The 7,114-nt window shown below is 41.3% G+C and overlaps 1 pseudogene; it reads right to left on the bottom strand.

Moving 5' to 3' along the window:
* Window positions 1–2,392: 2,392 nt before the first annotated feature.
* On the bottom strand, window positions 2,393–3,016 carry LOC111183379 (large ribosomal subunit protein uL22 pseudogene; annotated as a pseudogene).
* Between the last annotated feature and the right edge of the window lie 4,098 nt (window positions 3,017–7,114).

The following is a 7,114-nucleotide window of genomic DNA, read 5'->3' as shown; positions in this document are numbered from 1 at the left end:
TTACTAGGAATAGTAAAATTATCTTTCAGAAAGAGGCTTGCTTCAAAGCCTATAGTTCAATTTGGGGCCCAGTTGACACCATTCTCCACTTGGGACAGTGTGTTTCTGTCATGTGCCCACTGGGCAGGTACCACCCCACCTCCCAATTATGAGAATGAAAAATGGCTCCAGACATTGCCAGATACCCCTGCTGGGAATGTTGCCCTTGGTTGAGAACCATGGGGTAGCCCATCTTTTTTATTCACTGTGTTAAACTCACCGATGGAGTATGGAAATTGAGGAGAAAAGAGGAAGTCTAGTCCTTGTGGATTTTCCCCCCATGACTTGCCCATCCTTCCTTAGAATTGGAGTTTTCCTAGAAGTTTATTCAGAAGCTGACTGTGTTTTCATTCCTTCTCCAGGAAGGAGTTGCCTATGGTAACCCTACATTTAACCTATTGAGGACCTGCCAGAATGTTTTCCAAAGCAGCTGTGCTCTTTAACGCAGGTTTTGCAAATACAATTTCCTGTGACCCCCTTCTCCCATTTCCTCCTCTTTTAGAACTTGTCTCAAATATCACCTCCTCAGGGACACCTTAGCTGACCTTCAAGACTAGTTCAGGCCTCTTTATTACATGTCCTCATCACAACAAAATTAATTTTTGTGTAAAGTTTTATTAACTTTGAGACTCTTTGTGCCTCAGTTTATCCATTTATGTATTTATTTGTAAAATAGAGGTAATGCTGTCTAAATTACACATGAGAATACTAGAGTTAAAATGTCTAGCATCTCAAAGCCTAGCACATAGTAGGGCTAAAAATGGCGGTTATTATTTTAATATCCTCTGTATGGAATATAAGATCAGAACCATGACTGCACATTCACTAAGCATGAACCAGACAACTTGTTTTCCCACAGTTTTTTGTTCATAGCTAGTTGATACTTGCTTTGTTGCTTAGAAATGTTTACCAGCAAACAAACAGGTGACAGAGTTGTAAGAGAATATAATAGAAAGAAGATATAAATAGAAAAAATTCTATTTATTAATTTATTTGAATTGGGAAAATGGCTAATATTTGATTTTAGAAGAAAAGACCTTAGTTTAGCTAAAGGAATCCCAGGATTGGGTGGGGCATATTTTATGAACCATGATTCTTAACAACATATACAAAGATTTTTTTTTTCATTTGCATACCATTAGTCCCTCAGACTCCTGAAGAGCCAATGCTCACATTTACTTCTGCTTTTTTCCCCTGAAGCTTGGCCAAGGCAGAAGCTAGTTCCCCAGTATGGCAGTGATACTCCCCGGCTGAGAACTAGGCTACTGATCTGTTTCTCAGAAGCTCCCCAAGGCTGGCTATGCTGAGGAGAATCCACAGAGAACCATTTGGAAGTGAGAGTTGGCAGCATCTCACCTCCTGCCCACATTTGCAGCTATAGTGTAAGTGTCATGCTCCAGGCAGTGCTAGCATTGCTAGAGATTAAAGGGGAAAATGCTGGTCAGGGACCAGTAGTGGATGCAGGGACTGTTGACAGCCTTTCCAACCTGGAGAGTGAGGAGTTGGGATCTTGCAGTCACAGTTGAGGGAAGGCAGATTAGGGCTTTGGGGTGCCTCCCATTGCTAGATTCTAAGGCTTTTCTAAGCTGAGTGTTGGGCAAGTGCAGAACAAGGTGGGGGAAATACTCCCTTCTTTCAGGGGGCTACCAGAGGAGAAATACAATTTATCAAGAACTGTCCTTAGGAATCTCCCAGGTTGATGGAACTTTCCTTTTCTGGCCTCATTTTCTTCTTTGTCTTTCAAGTCTTCTACTGAATGCCCTGTGGATGCTGGGGACCCCAGGTTCCCTGCTGGTCCCTGGCCTGTATTGGATGCTGTTGGTACATTCCAGATGCCTGATGGGCATTCATCCCCTGCTGTGAGGTGTGGCTGATAACCACTCCCTGCTGTCTCCTTCCCAGAGAGTGGGAGCCTTCTCAAAAGAGGGGGTCCCCCACTGTACCATCCTCTCCTCCCTTCTTGCCTCAAGGTGGGGCCAATCCTAAATTACACTGAAGCTCATCTCCAGCTGAGACCACATCCTTGCTCTTGTTCACCTGTCTTATCCTGCTTCCATCTCTCTTCTCCTGGAAGCATTCTTTCATAAGCCACTTGAATAAGAATCCCTGTCTTAGGCTGTGCTTCTAGGGAAGCCAAGATAGTGCCCCTGTTCAAGCCTTCCTTCTGTTTTCTTTTCAATTACTACCTGTCTCTACTAGGTGAAGATGGGTCATATTAATAATTGATCATAAATAAACCCTCCTAGTATATTTGTAGGCTAAATGTGTTACTTTTCCTGATAACATAATAACTTACCACCAATAATTTATTTTTAGGACTTCTTTTTTTTTTTTTTTTACTTTTATTTGCATTTATTTTTTGCAGCATTTATTCCCGGGCCATAAGTTTTTGTTTCTTCAATTTATTCTGGTATATCTTTTTCCTCTGGGCAACCTCCTCTTCTGATTTAGGAACAATCTGTTCTTTTTCAGTAAGGATCATCTCAATGTGGCAGGGAGAGGTCATGTATGGGTTGATCCGACCATGAGCTCTATAAGTCCTGCACCACATCTTGGGGGCTTTGTTCACCTGGATATGCTCAATGACCAGAGAATCTACATCTAAGCCCTTAAGTTCAGCATTACTCTCTGCATTTTTGAGCATGTGCAGTAAAAAATTCAGCACTCTTTTTGGGCCACCGACCCTGTGTCCAGCCCCACTGTTTGGCCTGGGCACACCTACAAACTCCACCATTGTAACAACGGAATGGCACACACTGCTTCTTTAAAGTGACATCCTTCAGATACTTGGTGGCTTTTCGGATATGCATACCCTTAATGGCCTGGGCTGTTTCACGAGTGTTCTTAAAGTAAACACGAAGATTTGAACCTCTTGACTTGCATGATTTTGTGGGATTTTCTGGGTCAAGTGAATAGCGAACCATTTTTAGAGGTCACCTCAGGCCGCTGACCGGAAAAGTAGGGCTTCTTAAGTAGCAATCCCAGTGGGCAAATGTCAGTGGAATTGTAGGAGTATGGCTGACAGTGTCTGCAGGGAGGAGAAGGAAGGGTTGCTTCTGGTCAGTTGGACCTTTCAGCATCCATTCCAGAAAGACTTTCTGAATCACCTTCACCATCTGCAATGGACTGAATGTCTGTTTCCCCCCAGATTCAAATGTTAAAATCTTAATCTCCAGTGTGATGGTATTTGGTTTGGAAGATAACAAAGTCATGAGGGTGGAGTTCTCATGAATGAGATTAGTGACCTTATAAAAGGGACCCCAGAGAATTCTCTCTGCTCTCCACCAAGGATACAAGGAGAAGTCAGCAGTCTGCAACCCGGAAGAGGACCTTCAGCAGAACCCGACCATGCTAGCATCCTGATCTTGGAATTTCAGAATTGTGAGAAATAAATTTCTGTTTTTTATAAGCCACCTAGTCAATGTGGTACTTTGTTACAGCAGCCCAAACTGACCAAAACACCATCCCTGTCCACCAGTGAGTTGAACTCTCCTTCCTTGATCTGATGAGTACCCCTCTATTGAACTTATCATATTGCATGGTGATTATTTGTTTTCCTGGCTCCCTCCCCCACTAGACTGGGAGTGTCTGGAGAGCAGGGACCTTGTCCTATTCATTTCTATATCCTCAGTGCTACTCAGAGTGCCTGGAACCCTGTGTGAATTCAATAATGCATGTGACTGATAGAAGTCCACCTCCTTCTCCTCCGCTTTCATGTATACTGGGACCTGGGCACACATGACATTTTCGGTGGGATAAAATCTTTAGAATATTAATCAATTGTCTTTCTTCCCAATATTTCCCAGATTTTGAGACTGGAAAATGTTACCCCAGGCTGAGGGAAAGAGAAGAGAGAGAGGTGATGAGAAATGGGAAGCTGGTGGGTCTCCGAAATAGCCTGGAGGTGGGGTGATGGTCAGGCAGAACCCAAGATAGACTTATGAGGTCCAAGAGCAGAGAGGGCCCTTACTGTCTTTCCCTAGTGGGTCCTCTGTTAGGAAGGAAGACCCAGGGGGAGAGGAGGGCACATGGTGAGTCTAAGCAGAGGGACCTTACATAGGAAGTCAGTGTTTCCTGGGAACTAGGCCAATCCAGAGGCGATAGACTTTTTCCTATATACCCAAGGGACCCAGGAGTGGCTGGAACTGAGGGGCCAGTTGGCTGGGTAAGATATGACTCAGCATCTCCCTGATCCTACAGACTGTGGACTAACCAGATGGAATAACGCACTGGAAGAGGGGAAACTCCCAGCCCACAGAAATTGTTCTGCTATTTTTGTGGATTAGGGAGTCAAACAAGAGAGTAAAGTTGAGTTATGGAAAACATTTTAAAGGCTACTTTTAGCACACAGCTCAACTCCAGACTAAGACTTTCATTTACTTTATGCTAAGAAGTAAAAGTGAAAACCCTAAGCAAACGAATCAATACTATTGATCAACAGTGGACATAGGAGTCAGGGAGATGCAGGCTAAGGAGGGCCTGGGGTCTAGGGCGTGGCTCACTGGATTTCAAGGACCCAGTGGAGCGATATACTGGTTGCCAATGAGGACAGGAACAAAATGATAGGTGATCTTGGGCTTTTTCAATTCCAAGTACACCACCCATGAACACCTTATAAACATAACAGGGGGGCCCAGACATTTAAAAACGTCAACCAGAGGAACTCCGACAAAGAGGTATCCCCAGGCACTGTTGTGGTGGGGATATTGAAACTGCTGTGGCTGTGAATACTGAAAACTGTGCCAAGTGCTCACTTGCCTGGAGTCAGAAAGGCAGCCTGGAAAACTTCGCTTGACAAATCTAATCATTATTTTTTCCCCTGGATATTCTTGGGCTGACTCAAGACTGCTTGGATATCCATATATAGAGATAAATATCCATATTCAGACATAAATGCCTACAGATAAACACTCCTATGTAGACATAAATACACAGATATTATCACTTATTGAATGCTTACAGTTTGGGGGGTTCTATATATGATTTCACATATATTGTCTCATTTTTTTCTCTCTTCAGCAACGAAAGGTGGATGATATTAATCTGTTTTTACACAAGAGGAAATTGAGTGGTGAAATAACTTGTCCAGGCTCTCAAAGCTAGAAAGGGGTAGGGCCTTCCTACATGACTGTGCATAATCAACACTGACTTTTCTCTATGTAGTTATGGTGGATGGATTTATAATGACCATCCCCTGCTCCTCAACCCTCGTTATTCAGCTCATCCTATTTATCAACATTATTGGCAAGAGCCATATGTGAATGATCCTAACACAATTGTATGAAACAGAGAGACAGTAGCTCTGGAGAAAGGTCATGTGTGTGTGTGTGTGTGTGTGTGTGTATGGACATACATACACACATATGCAGACACACATGTTGTGTTTCACACGTGTGGAAATAGAAATTCAGAGAAGAAAGTGACTTGCTCGAGGGCCCATGAACCAAGTCTAGAGGAACCCTGGGGTGCTTCTACTTGAGAGATAGAGAGATGGAGTTGTGGGTCACCAGCTCAGCCTAGAATTGGGAGGCTGCCCAATGAAGGGGCAAGGCGCTAACCACCTTACTAACTCTTCCTAAAGCAGCTCTCATCTTCAGAATCTGACCTCAGTGTGATTTTTCAGAACATCAGATATCCCTGCCTTAAGATGAAGGCATGGGTATATTTCCCTAAACCAAATTGAAATGGATTTTGGATTAGCTCCTATTGTTCAGAAAGATCCTCTCTGCACTGGTTGCTTTGAAGTTCCCTGGCCTCCCAGCAGCCAGAGTCTCCTCTGGGAGTTGTGTTGGAGATTGTTCTGTTATCTTCTTTCCATCCCTGACCAGGCAGGTCCACGAGCTGACCTGTCCCTTCGCCAGGTCTGCACCAGGCCCTAAGGTCCAGACATGACCTACTTGCTGCCTCAGACCATCAACCAAGCCCTTGCTTCTCTTGGAAGAATGAAACTTGGAAGCATTTATATATGTTTTTGTTACATAAATTTTTAAAAATAAAAAATATTAGAAATAGAAATATAACAAAACACCCATGTACCTTCTACACAGATTTATTTATTATTTTAAGAGATAAAACATTACAAATATAATTGAAAAGTTCCTTCTGTATCCTTTCTGGCTCCCATGTTCTCCCGCAGGCAAGTACTATGGCAACAAATATAACTATTCTACATGTATTTCACATTTTTATGATATATTAATATTCACATAAAATATTATAAACTTAAAAGACATAAACTCATACTGTATATGAGTTAAGTTTTATATTTAATATAAACATAATTTATATATAACATATACTTATATAAAATTATATTTATATACTGCATAAACTTTAAGCTTAAATTAAATATTATAATAATTTAATTAAGAATGAAATTATTTCTACAAACATAAACTAACATATTTATTATTATATGTAAATGCTGTATGTACATTAAAATTTATACTGTATATAATTTATGTAAATTAAATTTTATGAAATTGGTATAAACTCTGCATATCATAGTATAACTTGTTTTTTCTTTCAATGCTATATTTTCATTTCTATCTATTTTGATGTATGTTGTGTCCCTTCATTCTTTTGAACTGCTGTGGAATATCCCATTATAGAAACATGCTTCAATTAAATTATGATTGTTCTGTGGTTTGCAAAGTACAGTTGTTTGAAATTTCTCAAAATTACAAACATTGCTCACATTGATAGGGACAGAGTAAAGGGACAAATTAGGTAATTAAATAGTTAATCCCTCTAGGGGATTTTAAGTAAAGAAAAAAGTATGGGAGACCCCTGTAAGTTAATGACCATTCAAGAAAGCAGGTTTGCTTAACCACAAAACCAAGCAGGCCTGCTTAGCAAAAAAACCCATGCAGCAGAAGCATGAGACTTGTTCCAAAACAATAAAACAATGGTGGCATGAGACCCACATCCTGCCCAGTGAGCTCAGTAAGTTAATGACCCCTAAGACATGCTCTCAGCACACATGAAAAACAACAATTTGTGGAAAGGTGACATTTCAAAGTGAAAGACCCTCATTGTACTGAAACCTAAAATAATTTTTCCATAGTGCCATGAC

This window comes from Delphinapterus leucas, chromosome 8 (genome assembly GCF_059928025.1).
Source record: "Delphinapterus leucas isolate spDelLeu-1000000601 "Yukka" chromosome 8, BTC_Dleu_Yukka2, whole genome shotgun sequence".
In the NCBI taxonomy this organism is placed as follows: Eukaryota; Metazoa; Chordata; class Mammalia; order Artiodactyla; family Monodontidae; genus Delphinapterus; species Delphinapterus leucas.
The sequence above is the reverse complement of the archived record's forward strand: the minus strand, read 5'-3'. Positions and strand labels throughout refer to the sequence as shown.